We start from the raw sequence: 18,682 nt of genomic DNA, 5'->3' as shown, positions 1-18,682 counted from the left end.
TTACATGAACTCCTTCTATTTTTTGGAAAGGAGATTTCAAAGGAGGAAATGTGCATCTCAAATGTTCCCATGCGAGGCACTAAAAGGGACACGGGGCCTATGATACTCTGAAAGTCGGAGTTATAACAAATGCTCGTGTGACAAAGACAAGGGGCGAGTCTCTAAGTAAAGCCATGTGGTCGTAGAGTATGTCCCATCGAGCTGGGCACCCGAAGGACATGGGCATAGGAGACCCATGGTCTACAAGGAGACCACAGGCAGAAACACACGGAGAGGAGCAGCCCGAACCTGGAAGGAAGTAGAAGGAGAGTCAGAGGCCACGATGAGTTGAAGCTTGTGAAGAGTCAGGACAGCACATGTTCTGTGTTCAATGCAAAACAAACAAACAAACAAACAAATCCACTAGGTTCCACTAGGCTCGGTTCTATGCACTTGTATTTGAACGTGTCTGCGCATCACAAGGACTAGGTACTATTATTATCTGTATTTTACAGGTGGGGAAATGGAGGTGTGGAGAGTTCAAGCAATTTGCCTACAGCCAGACAGCTAGAACGTGGCAAAGTCACGATTCAAACCCAGGCACCCAGGCTTCGGAGACCGAGCCCTAGACTCCCACCCGTTGCCTCTCTGTTAGTTCGTCCATTCTGAGTTCTACCAGGAGCTCTGATCCTCTGAGGGGGGTGCATTGTGTTTTGCTCACATTTGTAATCCCAGGCTTTAGCTCAACGTCTGGCGTGCAGCACACCCCAAGTTTGTCCAATTGAATTAAACAAGTGTAACAGGTAGGATGAGCGCCTCCTGTGTCCTGCTTTTGCGAAAGCCTCCAAAGGCTTTCAGAAAGTATTATCTACTTTCTAAAGAGAGGGGCCGGCCATATCCACCTTGAACTTACGGGAGCCCGAGCAGACCCAGCAACCCCCTATGCATATGGCTCGTGGCTCTTAGGAGAGAAGAAGATTTCTTTGCAGTTGTGGCCCCACAACATCTCCATTTCCCCACCTGTAAACATGGAGGTGGGGCCCCTGCCCTTCCTCCCCGCAGCCTGCTAGGAGAAGTGAAGAGGGACCCTAGGGAACCATTGGTGGATATTAGAGTTTTCTTTTAAGGAAGGGGTGCTTACACTTCACTTGCTGGCCAGGTCCTGGCTGATCTACCCGACCTCTGGGGCCTTCCTTGTGCTATGGCTGGACGAACACAGGAGGGCTCCTGGGAGAACTTGAAATACAGCCCTTGGGTTTGCTGGTCATTAGACTCTTCCCTCAAGTGGCCTGAAGGTAGGGGTTGGCTGAAGCCCCTACAGGTGGCTGGGAGAGGAGAGAGGGCAATGGTAGGAATGCCTTGCAATGCCCTGGCTTGAAAAGGACCACAGCCAAGAGGGCTACCAGCTTGGACGAAGGGAGCCCAGGAGCAAACTGCAGAGAGGCAGAGCTGAGGGGCATCCTAAGAGGCCATCTAAAAATGCATCGCCCCCACTGGACAGTAGTGTCTTCCTGAAAAATCCGTGTGCATCTGAAATAGAGTGGGTTGGGGGGTGAGGGGAGTGATAGTGGTAGGGAGGTGTACCTAATGAACCTACAAAAGGATCCCCTGGGAATTTTCCAGTGTGTGCACATTAGCAGTAAGGGGGGAGCAGTACACAGCTGAGAAAAGTACAAACCCATAGGCCCTTTTCCCTGGCATTGGCCTTGGCCCTGGCTCTGGAGTAACCAGAAGTAGCAGAGAGAGCACCGGAGGGGCAGGTCTCAGACCTGAGCTCAGGTGGTGGGCTGGAGAGAACAGAGAAGCTTCTGCTGAATGGAGGGAGCAAAGTTTTGATTGGATTTGCTGGACTTTCTAATGCTTGAAACTGACCAGGGCACAGTAAGATCTGCTAGAGATGCCACCAAGGCATGGGGACAGGAGAGCCGACTGAATGGGCCTGAGGGAGACCGTGGAGGGAGGAACACAAAGCTACTTCCTGATTTCCTCCTACCAAATCTGGCCTGTTCAATAACCCATCACAGAAGGAAGTTTCCAGAATGTTAACAGGTAACACTGAGTTTTCCAATTTTAAGACACACTTTTTTTTTTTAACATTTTAGTATTTCTGAAATCTGGTGCCTTATAAATCCAAATGCACATTTACTATTTTTCCCCCTGAAAACATTTTTTGAATTTATGCTGTCTTAAAATATATTGCATTTTAGGACTGAGACTGTTTTGGGGAGCCATTTAGAGGTTTTACAAGTTTTCAAGTGCTCTCACTTGCATCACTGCAAGTTGAATGTCACTCTCTGACCTTCTGGCTCTAGGAAGTTGTGTTGTCCAGCCTAGAAAAAGGGCAGGATAGGAATGAACAGTGAATGGCCGGAGACCGTAGGGCAGAAAGTACAAGGATCTCCCACGCCCATTCCCCGCAAAAGATGTCCCGGGAACCACAACACAACACAAGGTTTCAGAAACGGACCAAAGGGGGAGGTGGGGGTGAAAATCCAAGCTAGAGTAAAGGGTTGGTGGCACAGCATTGTGAGATTGAGTCCAGAGAGATTTTAAAGGATGGAACCTTACAAATTAAAACGAAGCAAGACAAAACAAAACAACAAGTATCCATTCATCTATTGATGGATACTTAGGTGTTTCCTTATCTCGGCTATTGTAAATAATGCTGCAGTGAAGGGGGGGTGCGGCGTAGATATTTCTTCAAGATAGTGGTGTTGTTCCCTCTGGGTATATACCCAGAAGTGCGATTGCTGGATCATATGGCAGCTCTGTTTTTAATTTTTTGAGGACCCTCCGTACTATTTTCCACAGTGGCCGCACCAGCTTACATTCCCACCAACAGCGCCCGAGGCTTCTGTCTTCTCCACATCCTCGCTGACATTTGTTATCGCTGTGAGGTGATGGATGTTAATTAAACTTACGGTGGTCATCGTTTTTGCAATATATACATATACCAAATCATTATGTTGTACACCTCGGAATAATACAACGTTATATGTAAATTATACCACAATAAAACTGGAAAAATAAGCTATGGCAAAAAAAAATTTTTTTTAAAAAGAGTTGTAAGTGCATTGGGTTGGTTCTATTGACAAAAAGGGAAGCTAAGGGGGCCAAGATAGTATAGATAGTCACAACTGTGTAAATTTAGCCTAAGAAAAAGTTAAGTTGAACACTTTAAAATAAGGTTAAGCAATTTGCTCCAAGTCCCGCAGCTAATAGCCAACGTCATGAATCACCCCCAATTTTTCTTCAATTTTATCCTCTAATGCAAAAAGCCTTTAAAATGAAAATGAAATAAGACAAAGACACATAAGGAAAATAAAGCTTAGGATGGTAATGAAATCGTGGAAAACATCTAGCTCCAGATCAGAAATATAGCCTTCTGACACAGCCACGCTTCTCATTGGGGCCAGTGACCGACCTTGACATTGCATGACAGCCGGACTTCTTGCCGAGCCTGGATAAGGCTTAAGAATCCTGCCAGGGTCGCGCCTTGGGCAATAACCACCAACTGGACCTGTCTGCCCCCACAAAGTTGCCTCTACTACATGAGTTTTGCCCTCCCCGGCCTGGATGTGATCTCACAGCGTCCAGGAAGAATTTAGAGGCAGATCCTAGAACCTTTGTCATAATCTCTGAGACATCATGGGGAAGGAGATCTCCCAAATTTCAAAAAGGACACAGGAGGATTGCTACTTCCTGGCAAAATTCTAGAATTGAATATTAAACAGAGGAACTGAGGCTTCTTAGAAAATAAAGATCTGAGAGTCCACAAAAACAAATCATGCAGTAATAACCTCATAGTGTTTCTATACTGGCACGTAAGGGGAATTCACAGACAGAGTCAGGCGTTGGATAAAGTTCCTTAAAAACAGGTAGAAATGTAGTCATTGAATGAACGACGGTTTGGTAAACTCATACGTGATTGAAAGCCTATACCCAAAGAGAAAAAGCTGTTCCATGAGTAGGTATTAATAAATCATTGTCAAAAGAGAAGGAACATTCATTTATTTATTTTATTGCCTATATTGCAGTCAACATTCCTATTAATGATTTGAGGCGATAAAAAAATATCTGTTGGCGGAGTTAACTGACATTTCTGACAAGAACATGATTACTTGGGGAAAATAACAGATGTCTGATCTTTATTTGTGGGTAAGGATGATTTATACCCCTTGTTTATGGAGCACAATGGCTTGTAGAATATCCTAATTTATACCCCAAATCTTGTTTTTGGGCGAAGGGAGCAGGAACTTCCATGCTTGGAAGCTACTTTTGACTATCCCAGGTCCTTGGATGGTACATTATGGATGTTGCTTCATAGTCGTAAAATTTGTATGAAGTTCAAAGTATCATCTGATCAATCTTCGTGTAGCTTTCGGTTGTTTCTTCTGGCTAAACATCCTAAATTCTTTTAAGGTGTCATATGTCATGACATTCATAGTTTTAGCCTCCTACACTCTGTGCTCTGAACACAGTCTAGCTTATCAATGTCCTCCTTAAGACATGACACCTGATTATCAATTCCAATACTCCAGGTGGGGTTTAATCACCTAAGAGCACAGTGTAATGATGTCCAGACTTGATCTAGAAAGTATTCAAAACAGCCTAGTGTCACATCAATTCTTTAGTATGTGCTTCATACATTTGGTTTCTACTGACTTGTGAACTGAAGTTCTTAGATCTTTTTCATTTGAATTGCTGTTGAGACAAGTATTCTCCCCCTTGTCCCCGTTGATTTTTTGGAAACAGAATGCATGGCTATACATTTACTCCTGTTACATTTGAACTTACTAATTTTAGCTTAATACATCAGTTACAAGTTTTTAAAAATTTAAATGTATCACCAGTGTATTAGTTTAGCACAGCTCATCTGCAGTATTCAACAAAAATTTTTGTGCTTTGGATATTCTGGGCATGGCAAAAGCAACAAAATTTAGGTTACGAGTTCCAAATATTTGTAATCCACCATAGAACCAGTATCTATTTATTTAAATATTTTTATTTTCTATTTTTTTAAGTTTATTTATTTTTGAGAGAGAGAGCGCATGTGCGTGTACACGAGTGGGGGAGGGGCAGAGAGCGAGGAAGCGTGAGAGAGAATCCCAAGCAGGCTCTGCACTGTCAGCACACAGCCCGATGGAGGGTTCAATGTGGGGCCCAAACTCACAAACCATGAGATCATGACCTGAGCTGAAATCAAGAGTCAGATGCTTAAATGACTGAGCCACCCAGACACCCTAAAAGATTTTTAAGAAGATTTTTAAATAATCTCTATACCCAACATGGTGCTCAAACTTGCAACCCTGAGATCACCAAGCCAGCCAGGCACCCCGAACCAGTATCTTTGAGAAGACATGATGAAGGAATTCTAGACAGTGGGAATGTAGCCCTACTTCCAGCAGATTTCTCTCCAAGCATCATTTTGTGAAGCAAGGTTGTCCTGGAACAGGCCACCAAGCGTCCCCTTGCACTCTGCTTACCAGCTTCCAACCCTGCTTATTGCAGACAAAGGTTAGGTTCACGTTTTTCTAATTGTCTAAACAAGCTCTTCCAAAACTAGATCTTCCAATGACCCCGGTCCTGTCAAATGTCCTGGATGCACATGTCAGCTCTCATGCCTTTGATGCTGGTGGCTTGAACTTTTTGCCCTACCATTAATTAATCACTGGAATGAATAAATAAGGAACAGTCAGGCATTCCTTGGGGGGGGCATGGTAGCAAGAAAAAAATTCTCAGAGTGAGGAGAGCTGATTTTTCCTAAAGCCTGGCTGTGTGATGGAGAGGAAGTCATGCCACATCTCCAAGCTTTGGTTTCTCTGTCAGCTGGGGCGGCGGGGGGGGGGGGGGGGGGGGAGGAGGTCTGGCCAGGCGTGGATGCATCTCGACCATGGGATTGGCAAAATAACCACAACTCTTCCTTTTGCATGAGAGCTATTAAAGTGGAGCATAGAGAAAAATGATTATAGTTGAACAAATAGTTGTAGAGAGTATGCTCATGTAACCACTGGGAGATCCCTTGGGAACTGCTTAAAATGCTCAGATTAAAAGTTCAACGGGGCGCCTAGGTGGCTCAGTCAGTTAAGCGTCCGACTTCAGCTCAGGTCATGATCTCACGGCTCATGAGTTCGAGCCCCACGTCGGGCTCTGGGCTGACAGCTCGGAGCCTGGAGCCTGCTTCGGATTCTGTGTCTCCCACTCTCTCTGCCCCGCCCCTGCTGACTCTCTCTCTCCTTCTCAAAAATAAAATAAAAACATTAAAAAAAAATTAAAAGTTCAACCCCAAAGTGAACTCACCGATCCCAGGTTGTCAGCTCACCAGAGCTGAGGGCCCGGGGCCTCCGTCTGGCTGATTTCTCTCTTCCAAGGCTGGAAAGTGTAAATGGCCACCTGCATGCTAAGCGGTCCTGCCTTGCCCCGGCTCCAAAGGAGCAGGATAGAGAACCTCCCAAAGGAGCAGGAGAACAAGGGGCTTGCTGAGGTCACCGTAGGCTTCAGCCAGGGGTCCAGCCCTGCCCTCTGTCCCACTGGAAAGGCCAGCCCCAGGAAAACTTGAGAAACAGGGACACACATCATTGGAGCTCTTCCGATCCCTCTCAGGTGTCCCTATTAGTTACCTAACTGTCTTCTTTTTGATAAGGACAGGAATGCATTCATTGCCATTGTCACACACAATCCCAGTAAGCCGCAACCGAGAGTGAGCTGAAAAGGGCTTACAGAGTAAATGCTGGAGAACACCCTGCCAGGCCAGAAGGGAAGGAGGTCCGAAGCCGAGCGACAGGAAGAAAAGCAGAATTCGTCCCTCTGCCCCCTCTCCCCTTGCCCCAGGGATGGCCGCAAGGTCACTTCAGCACAGGCACCTTCCAGCGGGGCTCACCAGCTGTCATCCGTCCTCCCCTCTCCCTCCTCCAGGCCGGTCTCCCTCAGAGGTCCAGGAGTTTGGTTCATGGGCCTGGACGCACAGCTAACAAGAAAGTGCATCCAGCAAAAACTAAACCAAACCTAAAAGTGTGCGTTTGAGTTTGCTGCTGCTCCTCACACAGGTACTACAGCAAGTTCGTGGTGGAGTCTAGGCGAGCACGGAACTCACAGCAAGACGCTTCTATGGACACCCCAAACCTTAGCTGTTGTCATCATCGTTATCAATGACGATTTAAGGCCACCTCACCGCTGAGGGCTAAATACGGCAACATCTACCACCTGCACTGTCTGTCCCTTCAACTGCTTCCTTTTTCTCCATAAGAATTAATACCATCCGACACACTGTATTTTTTCTCATTTGTTTGTGCACTGCCTGGCGACGTCCCATGGAGTGTCATGTCCATGAAGGCAGAGGCTCTGTTTGGTTCATTGCTATAGAGCATAGATCAGCACCTGGCACACAGGAGGTTCTCAGTAAATACTTGTGGTGGATGAATGAATGAATGAATAAATGGTATTTATAACAATACTTGACACATAAGAGGTCAAGCATTGGGTAAATAAATGAATGAAGAGCATTTAGATTGGCACATAGGAGGCACTCCATGTTGAATGAATGGATTGAAGCATTTAGAATAGTAACAACAGAGTAAATGGTAATAATCTGTTTATTATTCAAATATCAAAATTCCATCAACACGGGCTACTCCTTTCCCTCATACCCTCGAAGGACAGGAGAAGCTCCTAATTTGGCAGTGAGGGAAGGTCACATCAGCCCATTCCTGAGATCTCCTGTTTCAGAGGGCCCCAGGATAGGAACTGGGAACACAAGGACCCTGTATGGGACTGAAGGCTTTCCTTGTATGTCCATACAGAGGTTTCCGTGATTCTCATCTAATCTAACTGTGGATCTCCAAATATTTGAGGGTTACCAGTATCATCTGCTATTCCCAGATGCAACATTCCCTTCCTATCAGATTAAGGAGCACAAGAAAGGGAAGTCTCAAGACGTAAAAACCTTTTTGCTGTTGGTGTTAATGAATGAAACGCCACCATTCAAGAGGTTAGCTTTTAAACCCTGAAAGTGTGTAAGCAGGATGCTTGAATTCGCAAAAAGTGTTAGGATCGCTCCAAGGATTTATCAGCTATTTACTTGTTAGTGTGAATTCGTTCGCTCCAAACTCCTTATTGATGCCAGTCTGAAGTCGAGAATGGGGGTTTTGCTTGGGACGGAAGAAAGACTGAGGGAGGGGAATTTTATAGCCAAGCCAGCAGGGGAAAGAACAGTGGAGGCGTTGTTGCAAATATTTGGGTCTTCGAATGACAGAGTCAAGCGGATAGGAGGAAAGAAGTTTGGGGGCGAGGGTGGGATCGAATGTAAATTTCTCCCAAATGAAAACCAGGCATCACCAGCGTTGACTGTGCTCATTGTGAGAGGCCAGGGAAATCAATTCTCATGACCCTGTTCCAGGGCAATGGTTTGATGCTAATTCAATTGGGCAGCTGGAACCCAAGGGAAGCCTCTATGTAAATGTTCCTCCAAACTTATTTTTTCTTTTCACTCCTTTGAAGGGTGTCAGTTTGCAAGACTAGGTCAATACTCAAGCAGTCCAACCGAAGCATCTAAGTATACCGTGCTCTGTGGCCAGGGATTGGCCTCGATTCAGTAAACGCACAGGCCTGGCAGCATTTGCCTGCCTCTCCCCTACTTGCACGGACGTTTTATTACTTCTGTAGGCGGAGCACGTCCCCTCTGCAAATGCTGGCTCTTATCTGGAAGCAGATCCCCTTGCCTTGACTCTGCAGCTACAGAGATGTTTAGGAAGCATCCACTATCCTCTGCAAGGATCAGGGGAGTTGCATGAATAAAGTTATACACAGGAACCACATTTCAAGAACACTCGCCAAAGGAAACCTGAAAGTCGATCAATGAGGGGGCTGGTTTGCAAAGTTTATTTCTAGATTCTGTTCCTTGATGCGTAGTCTATAAGACCAAAGAAACCTGAAGCAAAAATGATAAATCTCCAGGGCTGCTTAGAGACCTGTGATGCCCATTTGGGCTCTCAGAAAACTTAAAGTCATCAACACAAACAATTTCCAGGTCCTTCCATGTCCTGTGCTATGTTCTAACCAAGAGGTCCACAGCCCTACCCTTAAGCCATCACCTGCCATGGTGATGAGCCCTCACCTCACTAAAGCAATCGGTCCATCCTTGGTTAATTTTGCCTGCCAGAAAAATCCTTTATGACTGGCAAGAACAGGCAACTCAAGTTAATGATACATTTAATTTTACAGAATTAATTATGATTTTTTTTATGACAGTAGGGATAGCTCTAAGTACTCCCATTTTGGTTCTTACAAATCCATGGTGGTCACTGCTGATAAAATCCAAGTCTCAAGGTCCATAAGAGTGGCCCCTCCACCCTGCACTGGATGCTGGGAGCCTTAACAACAGGCAGGTTGGACTCTGTTAGCCATGGATAACTAACAGTTACCAGTGATGCAGTATTTACCACAAGATGGGCATTACGCCAGCTGCTGGCCCATACATGGATCATTCCATTCCCACCATAGCTCTTTCAAAGAGAATGGTGTTACCTCCATGTTTCAGATTAAAACCAAAAACCAAAAAAACAAAAAATTGAGGTTAGGTGACAATGTGAGTCAGCTGAGACTTGAAGCCCAGTGGGTTTGATTTCTAAGTTCAGGCCCCACACATAATGTTCCCGCTGAGGGTGGTCCTATCCCCAGCCAGTCTGCATGGACCCTTCAGGGCTGGGCTGGATGACGGCAACAAAGGGAGTTCTCAGCTGACCACAAATTGGCCTGATTGTGGCCATCACAAGGTCATTTCCGTTCTGATTTCTCCGCAGCCTAGTGGAAATGTGACCTGCCAACTGTCAATGCCTGAAAGGGATTCCAAGAAAGCACTAATATGCAACGGCATTTCTGGATTCTCTTAAAATGTGTGATGCATACCTTTATCTTTTATATAACATTGAGTTGAATAACAGACTTGCCAAGTTAGTTGGGACTTTGAAGATCATCTAGTCCAGGCTTCTTCCTGATGTACCCGTTGGGAATAACTTTACAAAGAAGGAACTGAAAATTGATGGAAACCAACCAAACATGAACGTGGACGTGAACGTGGCTGGCGGGGCTGGAATAATTGCTTTTGCTATCCAGCACCTTTGGGGAAGACAAGAGAACCTGAGGTCCAGTTGTTTCCTTGGAAGGATTTGGAGCGTGGGGAAATGAACAGAGCTGAGTTGGAGTCCTACTGAGCTCTGGCAGCCTGTCTCAAAGTCTCCACGAACCAGCTCCCGCTCCGCAGCTCTGTATATTGAGGCAAAGGATAGAGAAATATCCCTGAGCATATAGAAGGTTCTCTGCTAGCTACATGGAGCTAAGAAGAAAACTATCACCCACACTTTTCCTAGAAACCATTCAAGATGAGAAAGGTGGGGTCAGTGACAGTCCCTACTGTGTGAGGATGACCGCTACCCTTTCAGGAACCCCAGCTGTCTGGATACCCTTCCATTTCCTGAGCAGTTGTCTGCTTCCTCCTAAGTTAGTTCGCATCTGCGAGCCCCAGGTTTCTTAAAATCTGCAGAAACAGAATAACAAATGTATTTCTCTCCCAGGATTCCCGTGAGGGTAAAATAAGACAATCTTAGTAAAACTTGTGAAAATAAACTTGGGAAAGACCTCAGCAGGTAGAAAGCCCTCAGCTTACACTGCCTGCCATCATTATTATCACTCTACCTACTGGCAAAAGCTAGACACGTCTTAGGGAAACACTTTTCGAAAAAAGGGGGAAGCTTTATATTGTGTTTCACTTTCTTTTTTTTCCCCCTTGCATTGTTGTTGCTGTTGTTTTTTTTTTTTTTTTAATATAATGTATTGTCAAATTGGCTAACGTACTGTGTGTAGTGTGCTCTTGGTTTTGGGGGTAGATTCCCATGGTTTCATGGCTTACATACAACACCCAGTCCTCACTTTCTCTTTTAAATTTTCTTGAACCATCAATGTACCAGTTTTCTTATAATTCAGGCTATGGGGTATTTAGAACTGATGATGAGATTGAACTTGATTGAGATTGTAGATGTGACCCCAGCCCAATGGGGGTGGGGGGGACAGCAAGGAGAGGAGAAGGTGAGAATATAAATGAGGGAATTTTAGGGATTCTTGTCTCGTTTCCTAAATACCTCAACTAAGAGGGACTATTTCTGCAATGTTCTTTCCTAGGAGGAAATTTTACAGTGTCCTTAGTTAATGTTATTAATGATCTATCACTGATTGAGGATTTAATGTGCTTAATCCCTGCGTACATGATCTCTCTTGATCCTTACAACCACTGGTTGAGATGGGCTAATTTGTCCCATGCCACAGTTTGCAGGGCTGGGATTTGAACCCATTTTTATCTTACCCCAAGGCTCAGGCTCTCAACCACCCCACTATACTAGAAGCTCACTGGAAAGACAGTGGATCTGGGCCCTATGGTCAGGTTCAGACCAATGAAGCTGAGAAAGAAAGGAGTATGTCACTGTGCTATTACCCAGAATACCTGCCCTGGGAAACCTAGGGATCTTTGAATAAATCTCTTTAATAAAGAATGGTTCTTTGAAAAACAGTGTTGCCGGAATCGGGCTCTAAGGAGCCCCGCCGGGCAGGTGATGGGAGCAGCTTCTATAGGGAAGTTTCACCGAGACAGACTTCAAACTGGCCAGACCTGAGGTGATTCACTTCTGGGAACAAGAAGGCACATCCAAACAGCCTCCAGGGTCACCTATTGTGAACACTGTCTGGGATCCCGCCATCATCCCAGGATATAAGGGCAGGGGGCACTGAGAGAGGGCCCGCGGCCCCAGGCTCCATCACTTCTTCCATCCACCCCAAATACAAATGATAAAAATAACATTTGATAGGGACAACTAATATTTTCTTAACCTTGTTTAGAGTAAATGAAATCATCTTGAAAATTTTTTTTAAATTTTTTTAATACATGGTTGGAAGCTTATCTATTTATTTATTTTGAGAGAGAGAAAGCATGAGTAAGGGAGGGACAGAGGCGGGGGTGGGGTGGGGGGTAGCGAGAGAATCCCAAGCAGGCTCAACACTGTCAGCACAGAGCCCAAAGCAGGGCTCGATCTCCCGAACCATGAGATCATGACTTGAGCCGAAGCCGGACGCTTAACCGACTGAGCCACCCAGGCGCCCCTTGAAAATTTCTAGGTGGAGTAATATGAAATCTGTTTTTTCAAATGCAGCTTTAAGGTAAGACCCCAGGGCTGGCCTCCTTACTGCCCTCATCCATGTTTCTACTTCATGTCCCTCCTGGCTTCCAGAGCTGAAACCAGATGAAGCCTCACTGAGAACAAAACAGTTTGCTGACTATCTTCAGGATGTAGGGGAAGGCTGGAGAGACAAGTCATCAGGGAAGAGAACTCTCTGGTCACAGGTGGGGTACAGATGGAAGAGAGGGGACAACAGATGTACAGGGACAAAACAGCACTCATCACAAAGGCCCTGCTTTACGTACTTCTCTGAGAAGCGTCTGTGAAAGAGAGTTGGTACTTCGAAAGCGACCACTATCCAATTCTTTCTACAAAAGGTAACATCTTGACCCAAGAGCTTAGAAAACGTAGCCTGTTTTTAAGCGTCTTTATTCTGCCCTCATACAGTTGGTTATGGTTTTTCTCTCCCTACATTTGATCGGTTGTCTACCAGGGTACGGAATTCTACTTTGGAAATCACCTCCTTCAGGCTCTCGAAACCTTGCTCCAATGTCCTCCAGGATCCCCTGTTGCTCCTGAGAAGTTTAGAGACATTCTGTTTCTTTTTTGTTTTTTTAAGTTTATTTATTTATTTTGAGAGAGGGACAGAGAAAGTGCACGTGTGAGTAGGGGGAGGGGCAGAGAGAGGGGAGGGAGAGAATTCCAAGGGGGCTTCATGTGCTGTGAGTGCAAAGCCTGATGCGGGGCTCTAACCCACGAACCCTGAGATTGTGACGGAGCTGGAATGAAGAGTCGGATGGGCACCTGACTGAGCCACCCAGGCACCCCAAGAAGTTTTGTTTCTTAATACTTAGTGAGTGTCTAGTTCTTGAGGATCTTCTCTTTATTCCCAACTTCCGAAATCTGACAATGATGTGTCTTGATAAGAATCTATCTTTACCTACTGGCCTGGCATCAGGTGGGCCCTTTCTGTCTGGGAATCTATATTCTTCAATGCTGGGAAACATCTGTCAGTTATTTCATTGAGTATTTCCTCTCTCTGCCTTCTTCGTCTGGATTTTTTTTATTATTATTATTTGGATGTTCATCTTCCTAGACCAGCAATTTTCAACGACTCTCCTACACTAATCCTTAGATTTTTCTTTCTTCTTCCTATTTTCTTTGTCTTTTGGCTTTACTTTTTCATTTTTTTGTTGAATCCTTCATTTCCACTATCATATTGTTAAATTTTCAAAAGCCTATATTTGTTGTTTCCTAAAGGACTCCTTTAAAAAAATAGCTACCCCTTCCTGTTTCACAGATGAAATATTTTTTTCTTACCTCTCCAAGAGTATTCATGTTAGTTCTTTCCCCAGTTGGAGTTTTCCCACATGGACTCTTTTTCCTCAAAGACTGTTATTTCTTCCAGTTTATTTTCATCTCCGTCTTTCTTCTGATATATGCCCATCCTTGACTGTCCATGTTTATAAGGAAGGGAAACTGCATCCACGGTGAGATTTGCTAAAGAGCAGCGGTTCTCAACTTCAGTGTGTACTTGAGGGTCTTAAGATTTCAGGGCCCCACCCCTAGTGGTTCTGATTCTGTTAAGTCTGGAGCAGGGGGCAAGAATTTGCATGAAAAAAATTCTTTTAAGTTTATTTATTTATTTTTGAGAGAGCGAGAGCACTCACTGGAAAGGAGCAGAGAGAGAATATCCCAAGCAGGCTACACGATTTCAGCACAGAGTCCGATGTGGGGCTCGGACTCACCACCTGTGAGATCATGACCTGAGCCAAAGCCCGACACTTAGCTGACTGAGCCACCCAGGGGTCCCAAGATTTTGCATCTTTATCAGGTGCCTAGGTGGCGCTGAACCACTGATCTGACTGGTTGTTTTCTTGAGGACTTTCTAAGATTATCCTGAGGTATTTCTCTTTGGGCTGGCCAGGTTCCTCAGACAAGGGCCTCCCAATCTCATGCTCAGGGTCCAGGCCTGGCTCCAGTATTTCCTTAGCCTAAGAGGGCCAGGAGGGAGGATCTCATCATTAGATATGTAAATGGCCATTTGACCCGCCTCTTTTATTGTGGTGTTCTTGCCACAGCTACTTCTGGAGTCTTCCAGTCCAGAGGCTCTCTGTTTCACACTCCCCAGAGGTAGACACCTCTCGACCTGTGCCAGTGTGGGGAGGGATAGTCCCTCAGCTGGGCAATGTGGAAGAAGAGATCTGGGGATCTAAATGCTCCCTAAGCAGACCGTCAGCTGATGCTTTTAGAGCCCCACCATTACTCCCCAGTTACCAGATCCCCAGTTTTGGGGGGACGGGTGCGAGGGACAGTAGGTTTGCTTCTCACTTCCCAGTCTGCCAGCATCAGATTCCCCTTTCTTGGGCTTACAAACCCAACTGCCCTTGTTTTCCAGCTTCCAGCATCCAGGATTCTGTCGTTCCTGTCAGCTGCTTAATTTCCTCTGACCTTATGGGTTTCTACCCCTTTTATGCCCCCAAAGGCTTTCAAGAGGACAGGGAAATAAATGAAAATATTCAATCTATCTTTCCCCCAAAAGTCCCGCACTGCACTATGAAAAGATTTGGTTTGGTATTAACTTCAAACCATTCTGAGCTATTTGTATTTGTAAAGACAGATGTGGCCTCATTGTGACCATTTCGGGTTTATGGGCTATTTTTTTCTTTCTGTTGTAAAGAAAGCTTCCTATTTCAAAATTATGTTGTTTTAAGCACATCTCTAATAATGACCCCTAGAAGAAAATATGGAGACTCTCACTCCTCTGGCTTCTCAGACTTCTATTAATTAGTAAATGCCCTCAAGAAACAGTGAAGCTCTAAATCAGATTCATTTTGAGATTCCATGTAACATATTCAAGTTGTCAGAATTTTTACAATGCGTCTAATGAAGTGCTCAGCATAATGAATTGTACAATTATAACAAAATGGGGTTCTAATGAGCAATTCTCATTCCAAGCAAGAACATTCCAGGGTCTTTTTATTCTCCTTCTCTCAAACTGGAGGCTAACAAGTAGTTATGAAAAAAAATTAATGGGGAGTATGTAGCACAGCACTCAGTTGAAATGACTCTTACAAACTGAGTTTTGCTCTAAGTTTGTAGGTGGCAATATAGCTTTAAAAATGGGTTCTCAGGGCTGTTGGTGGGAATTTAAATTGGTGCAGCAACTCTGGAAAACAGTATGGAGGCTCCTCAGAAGGTTAAAAGTAGAACGACTATATGAACCAGCAATCCTACTTCTGGGTATATATCCAAAAGATATATATATCCAAAGGAAATGAAAATAGGATTACTATAGTTTACTCATATGTTTGTTGCAGCATTATTCACAATACAGAGACAATATTCATGTCTGTCAATGGATGAATGGATAAAGAAGATATTGGTGTGTGTGTGTGTGTGTGTGTGTGTGTGTGTGTGATGGAAATATTATTTGGCCATGAAAAAAGGGAAACCCTGCCATTTACGACAACATGGATGGACATGTAGGGCATTTTGCTAAGTGAAATAAGACAGAGAAAGACAAATACTGTATGATTTCACTTGTAGGTGGAGTCTAAAATAGCTGAACTCTTAGGAAATAGAGAATAGAATAGTGGTTATCAAGGGCTGGGCGGGAATGGGGGGGGGAATGGAGAGATATTGGTCAAAGGTTACAAACTTCCAATTATAAGATGAATAAGCTCTAGGGATTTAATGTAGAGCATGGTGATTTTAGTTAATAATTCTGTATTATGTATTTGAAAGTTTGTAAGAGAGTAGATCTTCAATGTTTTTATCACAACAGAGAAATTATGTGGCATGATGGAGGTATTAATTAATTCTATGGTAGCAATAATTTTGTAATATATAAGTATATCAAAATCAACATGTTATACACCTTACACTAAGGTCTCAGGTATGGTCCCAAGATCCTTCCTGATCCACATATATGAGACGGAGCTGTATGGATGCGGAGGTCAGGCAGAAATTATTCACTAGCTGCCCTTGGCTGTGAATTGTGTCTCTTCCATGGAACACACTACCCTTCCCTTCTGTCCTATGAATTTGTGGTCTCATGTGACAATAGAAAGGTAAATGGCCCAGAGGTTCTTCATTGCCATCAAAGATCTGAGGCTGAAATGTCTGTGAATCATTGCTCTAGTTAAAAGCTTCCCGTTGCTGAATACCCATCTTGTATGCACTGCAATCACTACATTAGATGATTTGCCGGGAGTGATTTTGTATTCTTACAATAATCTGCAAGGTGCGTATTGTACAGATGAGAGAAGCTGAAGCTTTGCGATGCTAAGGGAAAGGCCGAAGTCTATAGACAAAAAGAACCAGAGGCAGGCGTGCCTGGCTCCACACTCCAGCCAGACTTTAAGGAGACTCCATCTTGGCTGGACTCTCCCTAGTTTTCTCACTAATCCTCTCTGTGACCCAGATGAATCTGTTTGCTCCCTGCCTGCTTCCGGGACCCTGCTTTGTACAGCTCCAGGGGCGCTGATCACGTTATGGCCTAGACATTTGTAATGTGGGAGCTCCGCTTTGACCGTCTGCTTTCCTCACTGGGATGGTGAGTAATAATAAAAAATTATCATTGTTATTGATTAGAGTGCTTCTACTGCAAAGAATAGGAAACTCCAATGTGACCAGCTTAGAAAAGTAAAGAAAATGGATTATCTCATGGAAAAGAAGTCTTGGTAAAGAACACCTATAAGCACGGTAAAGTGGATGACTTCACAATGCCACCAGAGTCCTATGTTCCTCCTGTCGTCTTGCTCTGCCATTCTCAGGGCACTGGCATTGCTTCAGCTGGGCTTCCCCGGGGCTGTAAGGGGGCGACTGCTATTCCAGGAGTCACATCCAGACACAACAGCAGCAGGTGGAAGAAGAGAAACGATCAGTGTTACCGCTCTTCCAAATCAAAGTGACAAGAAAACGTAGGAAAAAAGCTCCTTCGCGTGGACCCTAGAAATGATTTTTTGGATATGCCATCTAAAGCACAAGCGATGAAATAAAAAATAAACACGCGGACATCAAACTAAAAAGCTTCTGTACAACAAAAGAAATGATCGGCAAATGAAAAGGCAACCTAGAGAATGAGAGAAAATATTTGCGAACCATGTATGTGTAAAGGGTTGATATCCAAAATATATAAAGAACTCCTACAACTCAATAGCAGAAATCAAAATAATCCAATAAAAAATGGGCAAAGGACCTGAATAGACATTTTTCCGAAGAAGACATACATATGGCCAACAGGCACATGAAAGGTGCTCACCATCACTAATCATCAGGGAAATGCAAATCAAAACCACAATGAGGTACCACCTCACACCTGGTAGAATGCTTATTATCAAAAAAGACAAGACACAACAAATGCTGGCGAGGCTGTGAAGGAGAGGGGACCCTTATGCACTGTTGGTGGGGATGTAAAATGCTGCAGCCACTATGAAAACCAAGATGGAGGGTCCTCAAAAAATTAAGAAAAGAACTGCCATATAATCCAGCAATCTCACTTCTGGGTATATATCCAAAAGAAATGAAATCACTGTGTCGAAGAGATATCTGCACCCCTATGTTTGTTGTAGCGCTATTTAGAACACCAAGACATGGAAATAAACTAAGTTCCCATTGACAGTCCATTGACAGATGAATGGGTGAAGAAAACAATATACATAACAGATATATCCATATATACATAATGAATATGTATATAATATTTATTTATTTGTCTGTTTAGGTAGTTAGCTATGTAGTGAAATGGTGTCCAGCCACAAAAAGAAGGAAATCTTGCGATTTTCAACAACATGGATGGACCTTGAGGACATTGAGCTAAGTGAAATAAGTCAGACAGAGATAGATAAATACTATATGATCTCACTCATATGTGGAATTTAAAAAACAAACAAGCAGATAAAAACCCCAGACTCATAGAAGAAGAGATCAGATTTGTGGTTACCAGAGGCAGGGAGTGGGGGGGGGGGGACTTGACAAAGGTGGTCAAAGGTATAAACTTCCAGATAGAAGATAAATAAGTACTGGGGTCATGTACAACATTACAACCATAGTTAGCACTGTTGTATGATGTATTTGAAAGTTATTGAGAGAGTAGATCCTAAAAGTGCTGCTCATAAGGGAAGAAAACACATTTTTTTTTTTTGGTATCTGTATGAGAAGATAGATGTTACCTAAACTTATTGTAATTACTTTGCCATATATGTGAGTCAAGTCATTGTGCTGAGCATTTAAACTTATATAGCACTGAATGTCAATTATATCGCAATAAAACTGAAGGAAAATAATCAAGGTGCTATTTCCAACAAGTCCCCATGTAGGCCTGTACTTACACCTCATCGGGCAGAAATGGGTCAACCTTAAGCCCATCACTAACAAGAGATCCAGTTTTTGTGATTATATCAGATTAGTTTGGGTTTGCTCCTGAGTCAGGTTAGGAAGAAGTGGCCAGCTGGACAAAACCAGGGCTCTGACAGCAAGGAGTAAGGAAAGGACCGGCCTTTGGATCGACGACTGACAGCAACTTCTACTCAAGTGAA

At 44.0% G+C, this 18,682-nt stretch overlaps 1 protein-coding gene across 5 annotated transcripts in view; it reads right to left on the bottom strand.

The window, feature by feature from the left end:
• The window catches only part of ERI1 (exoribonuclease 1), a 321,125-nt gene that overhangs the window by 75,367 nt on the left and 227,076 nt on the right, over positions 1 to 18,682 (bottom strand). Inside the window, exon 16 of one of the 5 annotated variants that reach the window (XR_006596388.1) lies at positions 9,875 to 10,239. The exons of the other annotated variants lie outside the window; for them this stretch is intronic. The gene's annotated coding sequence lies outside the window, so the exon portion shown is untranslated. Of the gene's footprint in view, positions 1 to 9,874; positions 10,240 to 18,682 lie in introns of those variants that run through there. 5 annotated transcript variants of the gene reach the window in all.

Source organism: Felis catus, chromosome B1 (genome assembly GCF_018350175.1).
Source record: "Felis catus isolate Fca126 chromosome B1, F.catus_Fca126_mat1.0, whole genome shotgun sequence".
NCBI lineage: Eukaryota > Metazoa > Chordata > Mammalia > Carnivora > Felidae > Felis > Felis catus.
Note: the sequence above shows the minus strand (reverse complement) of the source record. Positions and strands in the feature narration are given on the sequence as shown.